A 17,852-nucleotide genomic window follows, 5' to 3' on the forward strand; every position below is an offset into this window, starting at 1 on the left:
TGTCGGAGTTGAGCTTGAGACAGCTTTCTCTCATCCAGGTGGTGACGGCTTCCATTCCTGAGTGGAAGTTCCTTTTGGCCGTGTCTGGGTCTTCGGTGAGGGAAATGATGAGTTGTGCGTCATCGGCATATGACACAATGTTCACACCGTGGCTTCTGATGATGGTGGCGAGAGGGGCCAAATATACGTTGACTGGTGTGAGACTCAGTGAGGATCCTTGGGGGACTCCGCAGTTGACTCCTGTGGGTCTGGAAGTGTAGGGCAGGAGTTTGACCCTCTGCGTCCTCCCGGACTGGAAGGAATGGATCCATTCCAGGGCTTTTGTGGGGATCCCTATTTCGTGAAGTATGGTGTGCAGAGTGCTGTGAGAGACCATGTTGAATGCTGCTGAGGGGCAGAGGAGTATGAGTGCTGTGGTGTGGCTGCGGTCTAGGAGTAATCCAATGTCGTTGGTGGCTGCCAGGAGGGCTGTCTCTGTGCTGTGGTTGCTGCAGAAGCCGGACTGAGAGCCGTCCAAGGAGTTGTTGGCCTCAATGGAATTCCATAGTTGTGGTTTGATTGCTTTGGCCAGTATTTTAGCGGGGTAGGGTAGCAGTGAGATGGGCCGGAAATTCTTTAGTTCTGAAGGGTCAGTCGAAGGTTTCTGCAGGAGAGGGCATGTTTTGGTGTGTGCCCAGTCCTCGGGGAAGGTGCCTGTGTTGATGTAGCAGTTGATTGTGTTCCGGAGCTCAGGGAAATGGATGCGCTAGCTCTAATGTATATGTGGTGCAGGCAGGGATCCGAAGGGGCTACGGAGTGGGTGCTGTTCATGATGTTGACTGTTTCCTTTGTGATGAGATTGGATGGTGTGGCGGGGTTCAGGGGGGGGGCGGTCACAGGTTCCTGTGCCAGGATTTTCTGAGAGGAAGCTGTTGTAGATGTCTTGGATCTTGTGGTGGAAAAAGGAGGTGTGTTTGTTGCAGAGGTCCTGTGATGGGTGGATGTTGGTGGCTTCTGAGGGGGGATCTGTGAACTCGTTGATGACTAAGAAGAGTTCCTTAGAGTTGATGCGCTCCCAGAGCAGGTCCTTCCTAGTGTTATTGATTTTTCATCGGTGGGCAGAGGTTGCAGCTCTGAATGAGGCGAGGCCTTCGCTGGTTTGGTTGTTCCTCCATTTTTTCTCTAAACTTCTGCAGGCACGCTTTGATTCTTGGAGTTCGGTTTGGCGAGAGATGAGGTGAGTTGCTGGTTGGTGATTTTGTTCAATTTCCTGTGGGGGGTCCAGGAGGTGCAGCTGCGGCTGCTGGGTATGGTGATTGTGAAGTGTATGCAGCAGTGGTCAGTCCAGTCTAGGGTGGAGATGGTCTTGATGGAGATCCGGTTGCTTGAGGTGAAGATGGGGTCCAGTGTTTGTCCTGTGATGTATGTGGGTATGGAGACCAGCTGCCTGAAGCTGAGGGTAGTGAGGTTGTCAATTAGAGTGTTGGTTTTGGGTCGGTGCAGTCCTCGAGGTGGAAATTCAGGTCACCGAGGAGGAGGTAGTCGACTGATGCCAGGGTTTGGGGGGTAGCAAAGTCTACGACGTTGTCTATGAAAGCTGGAAGAGGGCCAGGGGGCTGGGTGGCCTGTACACCAGGGTGCCATGGATGGAGGAGGTGTGTTTGGAGTGGACCAGGAAGTGAAGGTGTTCCATGGTGGTGTAGTGTTCTTCTGGACGGCCTTGACACGTAGTGAGGACTTGTGTACGATGGCGAGTCCTCCGCCTGGGCGGGAGGGCCAGTCCCTCATTAGGATGCTGTAACTGTTGGGAATGGCGATGGCGATGTCTGGACCTGAGGTGGGGTTGGTCCAGGTCTCGGTAAGGAAGCGATGTCCGGTCAGGCAGTGTTGATCAATTCCCACAGTTCGGTGGTGTGTTTTTGGAGGGCACGGATATTGAGGAGCAGACAATTGATGGGGTTGTGGAGGATGTTGGTATTTTTGTGTGCAGAGAGTACATTCAGCTTGTTGAGGCTGGTGCTAAAGTTGCAGTTCCTGCAGGGGAAAGGTCCATGGGTGTCCTTTGGAGAGATGGTGCAGAAGTGGCTGAGACGTCCGGTGTTGAGGCGGATGAGGTTCTCAGAGTCGTAATGGAGGCAGTCCAGGGGGTGGTTTGATGGAGATCCAGGGTTCCTGGTGCTGGGCATGATCCAGACTCAGAGGGGTGCAGACGGGCTTGCCTTTGGTGTGCCTTCGGTGTTCCTTATGTTGTTAATGGTTTTGATTGAGTTGTGCTGAAAGTATACAATTCAGCAAAACTGCTATGAGATACTCTATAGCAGTTATGTGTGACAGTCTACCATGGAGTGACTTTTGAAGACTATGATGTCCCTTATGGTGACTACCTTTGAGGCAGTGCTCTACGAAATGGCTCAAGTTATATATTTGAAGTGTTTTCTGTGGTAGTTATGACTGAGACTCCATTGAAGTCCGTTGGACCATATATCATGATTGTGATTCAGGCTCTTCCATGGAGTACAACTCCACTGAAGAATATGCAAGGGCTGATGGCTGAGTGGATTAATCTAATCACTGCATGGATCTGTATTTGAAGCCATGGTGACAGGTTCACATTCCAAGGTGTCCTATCTGTCTTTCATCTTTCTGAACTCCAGAAAATGAGTACCACTGCGCTAGGTAACAATATTTGTCAAGAAATAACACCTCAGGAACTAATTGGCAGTAGTGGAATTATAATAAATGATGCTGCTTAAAGATTTACACGAGTATTTCTTCATGAGTAGAAACTAGCATTTTTAATCGCTAATGCTCAACGGAACAAGAACTTATGAGTGAACCCCTTTTAGCACAGCGGGCCTGGGGCCTATGAGTATATCTCTTGATTGTAAAATGAATGCATGTCTGTTTATAAGTGCAGTTAGTGGTACAGACTTTAGTCTTGACAAAAAGAGAAAGGGAGCATACTGCCTCACATCTCACCACTTAGTTCACCCCAATGCATTACGGTAACTGCAGTGCATGATAACACTTCAGTAACAATCTTTAGCTTTCACCCTTGCTGGTGCAGCCAGTGCTGTGTATCTCCAGACAAGTATTCAGGATTCTTGTTCTTCTTCAGCAAAGACAAACAAGTCATTAAGGGGATGCTAGAAATGTCACATACATTCTTCTCCGGTCTCTCTACTACCCACTGATCGCAGGTGCATTAATTGGAGCTCGTCAGCTCATTAGCTCAAGGGAGTCTTCTCAAACAAATGGAGGAATCAAGTACCTTGCCTCATATTTCAGCATTCAGTTCACCTCAATACATTAATGTAAATGCAGTGCTTGATAACATCTACTTCAGTAATAGTCTTTAGTTGTCACCCTTGTTGGTGCAGCATGTAGTCTATGAGAGGCTCCTCCACAACGGAGAAGGAGCGTCACCCTACTAGCTAAGACCCAGCAGCTGAAAAAAGAACAATATTTTACTATGATTTTATTTTTCAGTTGCTGGCTCAACTAACATGTGCAGGGAGGGCTTGGCCATGGGAGAGGTGAGGAGGAGTGAGTGTGCATGTCAGTTTGGCACAGCAGGGCTGGAGAAACAGCATAGCCTCCAGTGCGACAGACCAAACCGCTCAGACCAATCCTGGTGCTGCTTTCTTATTAAGTATAGCATGAGAGCAGCACCAGGATTGCGTGGGGAGCCTGTGCTGGTGTCCCAGGGACTGCCGGGACACCATTGGGAGGGAAGAAGAGCGAGACAGCTGGAGGCAGTGGACAGGTTTGTTTTTTTTAAATGTATTTATTTTTTATTTTTTTCTCCCCCCTTGTTCCTATCTTGCCCTCCCTTTACCCCTCCATTGATATATGTGGTGGCCGACATTGCTTTAGTCTTGAGCTATGCCATGTGAACCAGCCTTACAGTATAGTGTGCCTGTGATCACAGGAGGATACCCAGGCTGGCTAGAATTGGTTTCCTGACATGGGGGCTGAGAGTTTGAAGCTGGAGGCAATATGATGTTAAATGATCTGATTTGTCAGGGTTCTGTACGAGAATTGTCCTTTAGAAATCAGTGCATCCAGTAGCACCTGCTTCAAGCCTCACCAACAGCCCTTCTCGGCCATAGGCAGGCGCACTAGATTCCTGGAGTCAAGCTGGTTGAATCTCTGCTTCGGGTAGTAAAACACTGGTAGTGAGAGGATGATGCAAGAAACACAAGCTATTGGGTGAGCTTCTAAGAAGCATCTAGGTGGTGGTAGTTCATGGGGATCCAGTTAGCTGCGTTTGAGATGTCATCTGTGGTGTCATCAGTGATGTCATGAGTGGTTTAATATGTGAGGTCATGAGCAGTGCATTGCTAGGGCATAAGTTATAGTTAGTCCAGCTAACTACAACTGCTGAAATTCACTGGTTTTGTACAAGTGCAATGTGAACTTAACTATAACTTCCCTTTAGCCTTTGTGCTTCTTCAGTGAGTTTCTAAGAATTTTCTAATTCTATTTCCTAACTATAACATCCCTGTAACCTTTGTTTTTTTCATTGAATTTCTAATGTTTTGTAATGTTGTTTCCTGACTATAACATCCCTGTAGCCTTTTGTTTTTTAAAGGAATATCTATGTTTTTTTTATTGATTTCCTAACTGTACCCTCTAACCTTTGACATTGAGTGTGTGAGTGAGTGCATATGTGTCTCAGTAGGTCTGAGAGTGGGTGTGAGAGTGTCTGAATTGGTCCGTGAGTGGGAATGTGAGTGTCTAAGTGGTTCTATGAGTCAGTGTGTCAGTGTCTGAGTGGGTCTGTGAGTGGGTGCATGAGCCTGAGTGGATCTGCAAGTGGGTGCATTAATGTGTGATTGGGTCTGTGAGTGGGTGTATGAATGTCTGAGTGGATCGGTGAGTGAGGGCATAAGTGTTTAAGTGGGTCTGTGAGTGAGTGTTTGAGTCTCTGAGTGGGTCTGTGAGTGAGTGTATGAGTGTCTAAGTGGTCTGTGAGTGGGTGCATGAGTGTCTGAGTAGGTCTCTGAGTGGGAACAAGAATCTCTGAGCGTGTCTGTGAGTGAGTGCATGAGTTTCTGAGTGTGTCTGTGCGTGAGTTTCTGAGTGTGTCTGTGAGCGAGTGCATGAGTCTCAGAGATGGTCTGTGAGTGGGTGTGTGAGCCTGAGTGGGTGCATGCATGTCTTAGTGGGTCTGTGAGTGGGTGCACAAGTGTCTGTGTGAGTGCGTCAGTAGCTGTGTGACTCGGCCACAAAGGAGCCTCACCTGCCTTTTTTTATCCAACAAGAGTGCACAGTTTTGCACAAAATATCTATCTAAGTGAAGTTCTTCCTGCCTCCTTGGGTAAATGTCCAGTACATACTCTACACTACTGTTGCTTGATGGGCACAAGGAAACCAGTGACCTTGTGTGCATTTTGGAAATATGATTGTTCCTGGTGCATCTTTATCCAGAAGTATGTGATAACATGAATCCTCCTATAGAGAAGACAACAAGAGTACAAAGAGGTAAATTCCCACCAAACAAAGGTCCTTCCTCCTCACTATATGAAGTAAGTGCTTCTTTGTTTGGTGGAGATGTCCTCATATTCCTCTACATAAAAAGCCCCTTGTAATCATCCTGGCAAAAGCATGAAGACCTTTTGACACTACTAAAATGGGCAGGGCGGGGCCAAACAGGTGAAGCTTCCAGATGATTTGCACATTTGCATACCCATAGTGATTTAAATGGGGAACCGTGGACTCTGCTCTCACCAGGAGACTTCAAGAAAAAAAACACTAGTCACAGTCACATACAGATTGCGCTCCAATAGATCAATAATGCATTCACCTCCACAAAGGCTTTCAGATCGTTTATCAATAAGGAATTGCCGCGAAAACCCTCCTGCTTTGCATTCGCCAATCCCAGGAGTTAGGATAATTTGTCCCTTACAGAATGGAGCTTCAACAGGGGCAACTGTTATGTTTATATTTGTAAGTGCCTCCGGTTGAGTTTTAATTTCAGTTCAATGAGCATCATGGCCAGAATGACCCCGGGAACCCCATCCCCCAGGGCCAAAACACAAAATAATGGGGGGGCACCCGGTCTGCTTCCCCAGACGGATTTCAACCTGGGTGACCCCATCCTCCAGAGCCCGGCCTTTAAATAATTATTTTTTCATGAGGGAAGTGGGCCTTCAGCCCCGGGGGGCCCGTCCCCTGGAGCCCAACCTTGTCTCCTTAGTGCCCCCCAGGGAACCCAGTGTGTAATGGAACTGCAGTGGGAGCCTCAAGGCCCCGGCGGTCCAACCGCATCCCCCGCCTCCCGTTGGAGCTGGCATTGATATTGCACACAGGGAGCTGCTAAATACGCAGCTCTCTGTGTGCAAGAGAAATCGTTTCATCTCTTTCACTGCCAACATGTCTGCAGGCAGGGAAAAAGAGGAAACCTCCACTTTCAGTGTGGGGGACCACTTGGACAGCTCCCGCCCACTGGTATCTGAGTGTCTGCTTTTGCTTGGTGGGAGCTTTCAAAGTTCTGCCAAGCAAAAACAAACAGCTATGTCTCCTGTGTGGGCACCGTGGGACATAGCGGGAGCCAGCCCCAGGGCCATTCCTTCTTAAAGAGGCCCCTTACTTTTAAAAAAAACAAAGCCCAGGGGAGGTGGTGGGTCCGTGTGGCCTCCACTCTCCATAATAAAATAAGCCCCAGGGAGGTGGTGATCCCCAGGGCCCAGGAGGGTCCAGGTAGGCCTCCCACCCATTTTTTTAATTAAAGCCCCAAGGAGGTGGATGTCCCTGGGGTCCGGGGGATTCCACGAGCCCCCCATTATAATTTACATGAGCCCCAGGGAGGTAGTGGTCCCTGGGGCACAAAAATGCCCTTGGAACGGGGCCCGTGCAACCCCCTCCTTAAGGTTTTTGATATATGTTTACGTGCCTCCAGGACCAGGCCCACCTGGGCGCTTCAGTATAAACTAGCACTGGAGCCAACCCTTTTTTTTGTTGCTGTGAATTCATCATGAATTCACAGCAATTTTCTTTTTTAAAGTGCTTTTTTTGCCCTGGTAGAGTCCCTCTGAGAACCCAAGACTTGGGGGTCAGAGTATTTCTACCCGCCCGTTTTTCTTTTTCTTTTTGTATTTTTGTGGGACTCAGCTGAAGTGGAAACCTAAGGTGGCTGCCAACACTTTGTGGTTGAGACGTTTGCAGCCAATCAGAGTTCTGAATTTCCCTGCCAAAAGCTCATTATTCTTTGTGAAGTCATCGGGGAGGATCCATGGCCCTATATATACAAATTTGGATTCCTTTAAATTTCTCAACAACTACTGAATGGATTTACACCAATTAACAAAATGTATAATCTGTGGAATAAAATCTATCTTCCTGCCAAATTTGGTGTAATTCCATCCATCGGATCGGGCTGTAGTGCCACAAGAGTTACTGGCACACTTTTTTGGGACAATTTCGCAAAGATCAAGTCAAAAAATACTTTTCCTGTTACTGGCAACCACCACTAGGTAATATGGTAATATATATATAGATATATATATATATATATATATATATATATATATCTATATATATATATATATGCAAAAATTCCAGGTTGGCTTGGACGGTATTTGACCAGTCCAAAGCTGTAATACTGTGCCTGGAGTGGTTTGTCATTTTACAGCTCGGCGAGGATGGCACTGTGTCAATCCTATGCTTAAAGATTTTGCTGTACAAATTGCAAAAGACTTTTTAACTATCTAGCTCGGCAAGGATAGCACTGTGCTGATCCTATGCTTAAAAACTTTGCTAGATAAGCAGACATTTGAGGTGAGCAAATCTAGAGTGGCGCTGGTGTTGCAGGGTGCTCTTTGCTAGAGCTGCTCTCCACCTAAATTTGGGAACTTTCCAGAGTTCTCCTTTGTTTTTTAGCATAATTTATGCATCACTCTAAACCTGAAAGGGCCTTGTTTTGACTTATACTGGGTGCGCACTTGTGTTTGGACAAAGCTAAACCCCTCTGAAGAGCTCTAATGAGAGCAAAACACATGTCAGGGGTTGCTTTACTCATTCCAGGTTGGCTTGGACGGTATTTGACCAGTCCAAAGCTGTAATACTGTGCCTGGAGTGGTAAATGACTTTTGTCATTTTACAGCTCGGCGAGGATTACGCCGTGTCAATCCTATGCTTAAAGATTTTGCTTTACAAATGGAGAAAGACTTTGGGCCAGATGTAGCAAAGGATTTGCGCCTCGCAAACGGCGAAAATCGCCGTTTGCGAGGCGCAAATGCCTCTTTGCTATGCAGAAATGCATATTGCGAGTCGGGACCGACTTGCAATTTGCATTTCAGAATCGCAAATAGGAAGGGGTGTTCCCTTCCTATTTGCGATTCTGAGTGGTATGCAATACCATTTGCAAATGTTGTCGCAGTTACCATCCACTTCAAGTGGATGGTAACCCACTCGCAAATTGGAAGGGGTCCCCATGGGACCCCTTCCAGTTTGTGAATGGACCCAAAAATACTTTTTTTTAGGGTAGGTAGTGGGCCAAGGGACCACTACCTGCCCTGAAAAAAAAACGAAACTAAAGGTTTCGGTTTTTTTTTAAGTGCAGCTCGTTTTCCTTTAAGGAAAACGGGCTACACTTAAAAAAAAAAAACTGCTTTATTGAAAGCAGTCACGAACATGGAGGTCTGCTGACGACAGCAGGCCTCCATGTTTGCGAGTGCCTATACTCGCTATGGGGCCGCAATTTGCGACCCACCTCATGAATATTTATGAGGTGGGTCATTGCGATGTCTGATGTCTGAGACACCGTACTGCATACCAATTTGCGACTTGCAAATTGCGAGTCGCAGGGACTCGCAATTTGCAAGTCGCAAATTGGTTCTTTGCTACATCTGGCCCTTTGTCACTATCTAGCTCGGCATGGATAGCACTGTGCTGATCCTATGCTTAAAAACCTTGCTAGATAAGCAGAGATTTGAGGTGAGCAAATCTAGATTGGTGCTGGTGTTGCAGGGTGCTTCTTACTAGAGCTGCTCTCCACCTAAATTTGGGAACTTCTCAGAGTTCTCCTTTGTTTTTTGCATAATTTATGCATCATTCCAACCCTGAAAGGGCCTTGTTTTGATATATATATATATATATATATATATAAAAACACATTCAAAATCTAATTTTTCTGCCTCCATTATGTTCATGGGAGTATATTGGTATATTGTAATATCTGTGAATGGTCAAATAAGGTACTTGATTTATTGCAAGGCTGGGCAGGAGAATATCGACTACTGTTTTGTGACTTTTAGTGTTGTAGTAACTTTAGACCTGTGGTTTGTGAACAACAATGGTCCTTATTTTAAGTGGGAGGGTGATTGTATTAGCATGTCCCTCTCTTAAGTCCCCCTGCCCACTCCCTAAACCCCTCCTTAAATTTCCCGTAGCTCCTCCTGCTGAACAGTAATTATTCCACACTTTAAAGCCACTCCCCGGTATCTCCCACATGTGCCACATAAACGTATGGGTGCATGTGTGGAATAAAGATAGGAGAGGCTGAAGTTTCCTTACATAGGTTTCTGAATAGCATTTTTCAGTACCTGAGCAGCAAAACAATATAATAACATAGGAATGTAAGTCCACTAAAACTTAGAAGGTGTTTGTGCTGGAATTGACTTCTGGTGATCTCAATGGAATAACGTCAAATTGTGATGTCATAATTTTAAGGTTACGTTGTAATAGCCTGTCTTCAGGTTATATGAAATTAGCCAACATGTTTAGTTTTAGAGATTTCCTCAAAGCTGAAGGCCAATAGTTGTAAAGTTGAGTTCCATATATGTGAAATATGATGGTGCAGAAATCGTGAAAGAGTTATACATAATAGAGGATGGGATATGCAGCAATATGGGGCACCAAGCAATGCAGTTACAGGTCTTGCAGAAAATATCCTCTTAAAAATAGCAAATGGAAGGTCAAATATTGTTTTATGTTGACCGTGGGATAGTATCACCAAACGGGGGTTCCCTAGTACAAGGTGGTGAAGCAAAGAGGTCAAGGACCAGTGCTGATGGTGACATGCATCAGTGGTACTTTTTAAATTCTATGAGAGGAAAGTCACTACATGGGAGGTGATGCGGATCACCACAACCCGGGTGAAGGTTTCTTCATTTCTCTTTCTACTTGGACTTCTCCCTTAGATTTTGTTTGTTCTAATTAGAACCCTGAAGAAGTTAGTTGTGATACCTGCAACGTACGATGAAACACATGTTGGCATGAGCATTGGTTACTCATTTATAAAAAAGTAAAGGTTTGTTGATACTACATTCTTGAAGTGGACTCTTCGGGAGTGCTCGGATATTTGATCCATTAAATTATAAATTAATTTCAATATATTAATTTAATCCATGAATATATCTTTCTAAACAATAAAACAAAAATAAAATTATCCACCCTTGCTAGCAATGTTATTTTTGTTAAATTTGCAGTAAGCTTGATTTATGTATTAAATTAAAGTATGTTTCATATTTTTTACAAAAGGTTTAAGAGGTAATTTTTTTAAATGTAGTTTATTATTACATTTTGAAAGATGATCAATAATTACTATGAATTCCTAGGTGATGTTGTTTTGATTCCCCCCTCCATTGATTTCTATGGGAGTGCAGTATCAGTGCTTGACCATATCTTGTGCTGGAGCCAGTGCTAGACTGAAGTACATTTCAACCTGTTTTGACACATTTAGGCCTGTTGAAACCTTAGAATTGTGTTTTGTGAGTTGCAATGATGGCACACTCCTTTGGGTGAATTTTGTATTAGCATATTGCTCCCAAAACACTCCTCAAATTTCCATAAACCACTAACATATTTTTGAATATATAAATCCCCATTTTCCCACTACCTTTTCAGTCCCTCTCACATTTACTACAGAGTGGTATATTTAAGTGAACGGAGATTTCTGCACAGAAAAGATAGGTGAGACTGTAGTCTTGGCCGGAGATTTGAGAACTGCATTTTGTAGTAAATAATCAGTACCTTATATACTACAAAATGCAGATTGAGAATCGGCCCCATGAGTGCTGAATTAGTTCTCACAGTCTGAGGGCCTGATTACGATCTTTGTGGATGGGATGCTCCATCACAAACGTGATGGATATCCTGTCCGCCGTATTACAACTTCCATAGGGTATAAAGAAACTTGTATGTCGGCGGATGGAATATCCAGGACGTTTGTGATGGGGTATTCCATCAGCCAGGATCATAATCAGGCCCTGAGTCTTTTTAGTCTTCAGAAGACACATACTAAATATCTCCTTTTCCATTCTGGCACGCAGGCTTAGAGCACTTTTCAGGTTCAATGTCCAGGAATGCAGTATGACTGGGTGAAATTAAAATTATGCTGGTGTAATTTGCATAATTTTGGGATTTCATGTTACTCTTGTTGATGCGGAGTTCCTGAAATTATGCTATTATGCCATGTCCCATAATTGCTCGCCATTAAAATTTACCATGAATGCAACATGTACAGTAAAGATTTAACAGGGACAACAGAAAGCAAGTCATTGTTGTGATTAGTGCTTTTATTTCTTTGCACTTTTTTAACATGAAGTGTGTGTTTTTTTTTGCTTTGAATTTTTTTATTAACATTGCATAATGAAACAGAGGAGAAGGGGACCCAAGTCCCTGTACATTTGGGAAATAACATAGGTTGTCTCATAGGAGTGGTGCAGTAGACTAAATACATTCAGCAACAAATCTAAACATTCTAAAAGAACAACAGCGATGAAGATTAAGAAAAGAAAAGGTGTATAGGGTAGAAGGGGGGAAGGGGAGGGGGAAGGAGGGCGAAGCGGAGACGTAAGTGGCATAGTGGCGCGGTGTCTTGGGTGATATGTCACACTGTGATGAGATGTGACTTCAGTTAATCTTGCTTCATGTATCTATTCTAGTACGCCCCTGTGGGTTACTTCCCCTCGTGCCAGAGATCGGGATATCTGGGGCCGTTTCAGCAAATCAATGCTCAGTGTGTAGGTAGAGACTAGCACCCTGTGTGACAACCGTGGCTCATTAAGGTTCAGTATTAAGGAGACCCAGTATGAGAGGGAGTGAGAAGCTAGTGCTAGTCGCCCTTATCAGAGGATGTTTGTGGAGTCAGCTAAAGTCTTCACAGGGTGCAATGCAAAGCAGCCCGTCATGTGGGGAGAGGGATGATAGAAAAGAAGGGAGAGAGAGGAGAAAAGGTAGAAGAGAAGAGAGGAGAGAGGAGCTGGTGTCAGAGGAACAGCAGAAGGCACTATGGAAAGAAGGGGGGGAAGGAGAAAGATAAAGACGGGGTTGGGATGCTGCGTGATCGTTAGTGAGGTCCCTAGAGTGACAGCCGAGTTGAGGTCTACTGTTTCGGGTGGGGTGAAGGGGGGGTTGCGGAAAGGGTAGGGCGATAGTTAACTTGCATGTGAAAGGTGCGGGGGAGTGGCTGGGGCTTTTACTAAGGGCCAGTGGGATCGGGTGCGAGGATGGGCGTGGAACAGGAGTGGCTGACGGTGGGCAGGTTACGACGGTGTTACTGCAAGGAAGGGGGTCCACACCTGATTGAATACAGTAGCCTGATCCTGTAGATTATAGATGACTCTTTTGTGTGTGGCTATGCTGGTCATTGTCACAATCTATTCCTCCGGGATTGGAGGAGCTACCGATCGCCAGTGGCGGAGGATACAAATTTTTGCAGTTACTAGTGCCGTATGCAACAGTCTTCGTTGCGGTCTGGACAGGGCCGGGAGCGGAGCCATATCGTGCATTATGATAAGGAAGGGGGAGAGCAGTATCTGAAGTGGTACGGATTCAGCCAGGGTGAGTCCTACCTCGTTCCATAAAGGCTGGACCGACGGGCAGTCAATTAGAATATGAAGCAAATCGCAGCGTGACTCTGGGCAACGCCAACACTTCGCGTGCGGGAGAAGCCCAGTTCTGTATAGTTTTGCCGGGGTCCAGTACCGATCATGAATTACCTTGAAGAGACAGAATTTTAGCCGAGCTTCCCGAGTATCCCTGTCCAAAGCCTCCAAAATGTCTGTCCAGTCCTCTGTATCAATGGTCCGCTGCAGGCGGACTTGCCATTGTAGGCGTAGTTTTTCCTGAAGAGGTTGCGAGTATAGATGACGTATGATGGCCTCATAGAGGCCTGCCATAACGCCTTTATGCTTTCCCCATGTCTTTAAATAAGTTACCATGGGGGAAGTCTGGAGTCCCCAGCGGGGGATGCCAGCGTTCTGTTATAAACAGCGTTTGAGTTGCAGGTATCGCCATTCCTGCTGTGGTTGGAGGTTAATTTCCTCCTGCAGTTTAGTGAAGGATTTGGGTCCCCAGTCCTCCAAAACTTGAGCAAGGGTATTGATACAAACTCTGCTCCACTGCGGCGTGTTAAGCACCTCTCTCCCTATCCGCAAGCTATTGTTATTCCATAAGGGGGCCTGGGCGTGCAGGAGAGGGTGTACCCCAAGCAGGCGGTGGACTCTGCGCCAGGCTGCTCGAGTCGCCTTTAAGATCGGATTCGCTGTGCTGGAAAACGAGGGATCTACACGGTAAAGCCCGTCGAGTCCCCCGTCATGGGAAGGCAGCATCCTCTCCAAAGCTACCCACTGCGGTGGCTCCGGCGATCCTGGCAGTGTATTAGCCAGTTGTAATAGATGTAGAGCTAGGGCGTAATGCTCCACCAAGGGAAGTCCCATACCCCCATGAGAGCGGCACGCCATTAGCTTAGCTGATGCCAGTCGTGGTCACGTAGAGCCCCACACAAAGGCTCTAATTGCTACGTCAACTGACCTTAAGGTCGAGAGAGGTACTTGTAGGGGTAGTAAGCTCAAAACATAAGTGAAGCGAGGTACAGTGACCATTCTCACCGCCTGTATCTTGCCCCACATAGAGAGGCCCAGATGGGTTAATTTTTCGAAGTCAAGCTTCATTCGCGCAATGAGGGGGTCCAAATTGTCTGCCACCATATGGACCAGGCCTTGATTGACTAGCACTCCCAGATACTAGAGGTGCTTCGGGGTCCATCGGAATGGGAAGCCGAAAAGCGCAACTTTTGTTGTCACGCGTGAGAGGGGGAGAGCCTCGCTCTTGTCCCAGTTTATGCAGTAACCAGAGAGGGGCACAAATCCATTGATGATCTCCAATAGGGCTGGTAGGGAATGTTCCAGGTCAGTTACGGTTAGAAGGACGTCATCGGCGTGTAAGAAGATTTTTGAGGTACCACTCTGCAGAGGAAGGCCCGCTATCGAGGGAGAGGAACGAATGGCGGCCGCTAGTCACTCCATTGCCAATAGGAACAAAATGGGTGAAAGGGGACATCCCTGCCGTGTCCCTCTGCAGATGGGGAAGGGATCCAAAAGGACTCCCCCAAAGTTAACCTGTGCTGTTGGGTGATCATAAAGCAGGCGGACTTTAGAAATAAACTGGTCACCCAGCCCGAACTTTGTAGCCTCCGGCGCGTTCCTGGATGCCCATAGAGTAAGGCAGAGAGTGCGTAGGTGATTTCTGGAGGTGTGACCCAGTACAAACCCCACCTGAGTGTGGTGTATTAGGGATGCTATGACTTTACGTAAGTGGTTTACTAGGACACTGGCTAATATCTTAATATTGCCGTTCAGGAGAGATATGGGCTGGTAGCTGCTGCAGAGTAGGGGGTCCCGTCCCGGTTTCGGTATGATCGCTATTGTGGCACTGTTGGAGATTGTACCCAGATATTCCGTCTGGACAAGCCTCATCCAGAGCCTCATGTAGGACATCAATCATCTCCTCCCCCGTCCACTTATAAAATTCTGCGGGGAATCCATCTTCCCCGGGCGATTTATGGTTGGGGAGATCAGAGATGACTTTCGCAATTTCCAGCCTGCTAATTTCCCCCTCCAGAAGGTTGCAACCCTCGTCGGAAAGGGATGGTAAGTCAATGTTAGCGAGAAAGGCCTCGATTTGGGCAGGATTGGATGTCGACTCCAGTGTGTAGAGATGTCGGTAGAAGGATACAAATTCATTGACTATTTCTTGTGGGTGTGTAAGCATCTCTCCTGTGTGGGCACAAATGGCTGGTATAGCGAGGGCAGCCATTCTCTGACAGAGCTGAACTGCTAGCAGTCGACCAGCCTTCTCTCTTTGCTCATAGTGTCAACCTTGTTGGCGTTGGAGAGCGTATTCAGCCTGGGAGGTGTATAGCTCGTTTAAGGCCATGCGGGCGCGTTCCAGGCATCTACACGTGGGAAGAGAGGGGTAGCTTGTGTATTGCCACGTGAGACGTCTAATATCGGTTTCCAGGGCCACTTGTCATGCTTTTCTTTCTCTATTTGCTAACGCTGCATCGCACATCATTTGCCCACGTACGGTCGCTTTGGCTGCTGCCCATATGACCCTCTTGGAGTCGACAGTGCCCAGGTTATCTTGAACGTATGTGGAGGCATGGGCCCGCAACTGTGCCTTACTGTGCGGAGAGCGGTAGCGATGGACGACAAATCTCCAAGGTTTGCGACCCGGGGACACCAGGCCCACTTGGACAGCGACGTGGATTGGGGAGTGGTCTGAAAGACCACATTCTAGTATTCGAGCATCCTGGGCATGAGCCACTATGTTGTGCGATATGAGAAAATAGTCTAAAAGGGATTGGGTGCCGTGCACCGGCGACAGGAAAGTATACTCTCTGTCGACTGAGTGTGTCAGCCTCTAATGGTCCACCAGGCCGTTGTCCAGCACTACAACAGACTGGAGGGCGCTGTCGCTGTTATTGCTAATATCCAAGAGTCCAGTCCTATCAAGTACCGCGTCTCTAGCCAGGTTCCAGTCTCCCCCAATTACATAACGAGTTGCCCCTATTTCAGTCAAAAGGCGGTTGATTTTCAGAAAGAATAGTCGTTTTGAACCAATTGGCGCATAAATGGAGCCCACGCATAATGAGATGTCCCCAGCTTTAGTTTAGCGAACACATACCACCTCTCTGGGTCAACCCATGATTTAATGACAGCAAGAGGGATGGTTTCCGTAACAATATTGTGACACTGCATTTCCGGGGGACGCTACCACCTAGTTCTTGCGGGGTGGGATTGCAACTAAATAACGCTGTTCCCACCCAGTCCCAGCGCAGTTTATCGGATTCAGCCCTGTCAAGGTGCGTCTCCTGGAGCAGCGCTATATCAGCCCGTTTAGAGTGGAGGTAGAAGAGCATCTTTTTCTGTTTTATGAAATGGGGGAGGCCGTTGACATTCCAGGATATGATCCGTAGTGGGGTACGAGGGGGTGGGGGAGAGCCAGCCATAGTGGGACCTGGAGATAGGGGCCAGGGAGGCCAGACAAAGGGGTGGTACGAGGGGGTGGTAGGTAAGGACAGGTATCTAGAGAGAGAGACTGTCTTGGACAGTTGTTAAGGTGGTAGGGGGGTAAGGCGAGGAGGATGAATCAGGGTGGAAAGAGAGGAGAGAGGGGGAGAGACTCTAGGGAGAAGGGAGAAATGGAGAAAAGGAGAGAGAGGAGAGGAAAGAAAAGAGGGGAAAGGGAGAAGGGGAGAGGAATAGAAGTACGAGAAATGAGCGAAAAGGGTAGAGAGAGGTCGATACAACCCTCAATATCAGAGTTAAGAAGAGAGAAAGACAGAAAAGAAGAAAGAAGGAGAGAAAGAAAGAAAGGGAGAGATGGGAAGATGGCGGAGCAGGAAAGCCCCGCCGATCCTGAAGTGTACTCTGCGGGTCTAAACCTAAACCTGTGAAGCTCGATGGTGGACGCGCAAAAACAGCCCAGTCCGACCATCGCAATCCCTGTGTCGCGGTGTAAGCACAGTAGAGTAGCGCGTGAGCATGTAGTAGAAGCCGGCTCAATGCCGCGCCGTGTGGGGGGGGAGAACAGCGTCACAAAAAAAGCTGCGACAGGTGCAGCAGACCACCCAGGGATGGGGAGGAGGGGGGATCATCGCTATGCGTGCAGTGGGTGACATCAGGCCAGGGTTGTAGTAATAATGTCTAGCCACACGGGTGATGCGGATGCAGGACATCTGGATGGGGGTGAGCGTCTATCATCATATCCGCTAAGGACCTCATGCCTCATAGTGCAGTGACCGCCAAATGAGATGCCCAAGTCATAATGCCCTTCATCAATCACTAGCAATGGATGGAAGACATTTTAGCTATGCGGGGGCCGAACAGGCAGAGCAGGGGGTTCTATCTGGGGGGTGGGGGAGGGGGCATGCGGGTATAGGGGGAGAGGGGGAAAGAGGGAGGAGAGCACGTAAGCAGGAGAGAAAGAGGAAGTGGTTCGCAATCATGTGAATGATATGACATTGAATACTTAAGACATCGAACAGCAATCAGGCAGATATAATCAAACTGTAAACATACTAAATACGATAGGCACGTTATGCAGCGGACTCAGACAGTCCTGACGGGGCCTGTGCAACAGAGTAAGTTTTCCATAAGACCTATTGAGGTACATTTCAACTGCAAAACAAAACATCAGGGACAACATATAGGCAGATACTCATCATTCCGTTGTCTCAGTTGGAGGACCATTGCGCCCTGCTCGGGGATCCATATTCACCACCATCTCAGCTCCTGTCGTGTGCCAGGTATCTTTGTCATCAGGTGGGGCAGCGGTGGGCTTTAGAGGGGAACTAAACTTGTCTCTGTCTGTTGCCTGTGTGTGCATCGCACTGCCTGCAGTACTTGTCCCCTGTCGTTGTGGCTCTTTGTGAGTCTTTCTAGGTCTCTCCCCCTGAGATGAAAGTCTACGGTGGGCCGGCCCATTTCCCTGGGGATGGGATTCAGGGATGGTGCACCCTGAGTCACCCCAGACATGTCTTGAGGCCGGGCTGGAGTAGCTGTGTCCATGGACTGAGTCTGAAGCCTCTCCCAAAAAAATCGCAGGTCCTCAGGATCGTCAAAGTCCTTGGACACTCCATT

The sequence above is a fragment of the Pleurodeles waltl genome, chromosome 3_1 (assembly GCF_031143425.1).
Source record: "Pleurodeles waltl isolate 20211129_DDA chromosome 3_1, aPleWal1.hap1.20221129, whole genome shotgun sequence".
Taxonomy (NCBI): domain Eukaryota; kingdom Metazoa; phylum Chordata; class Amphibia; order Caudata; family Salamandridae; genus Pleurodeles; species Pleurodeles waltl.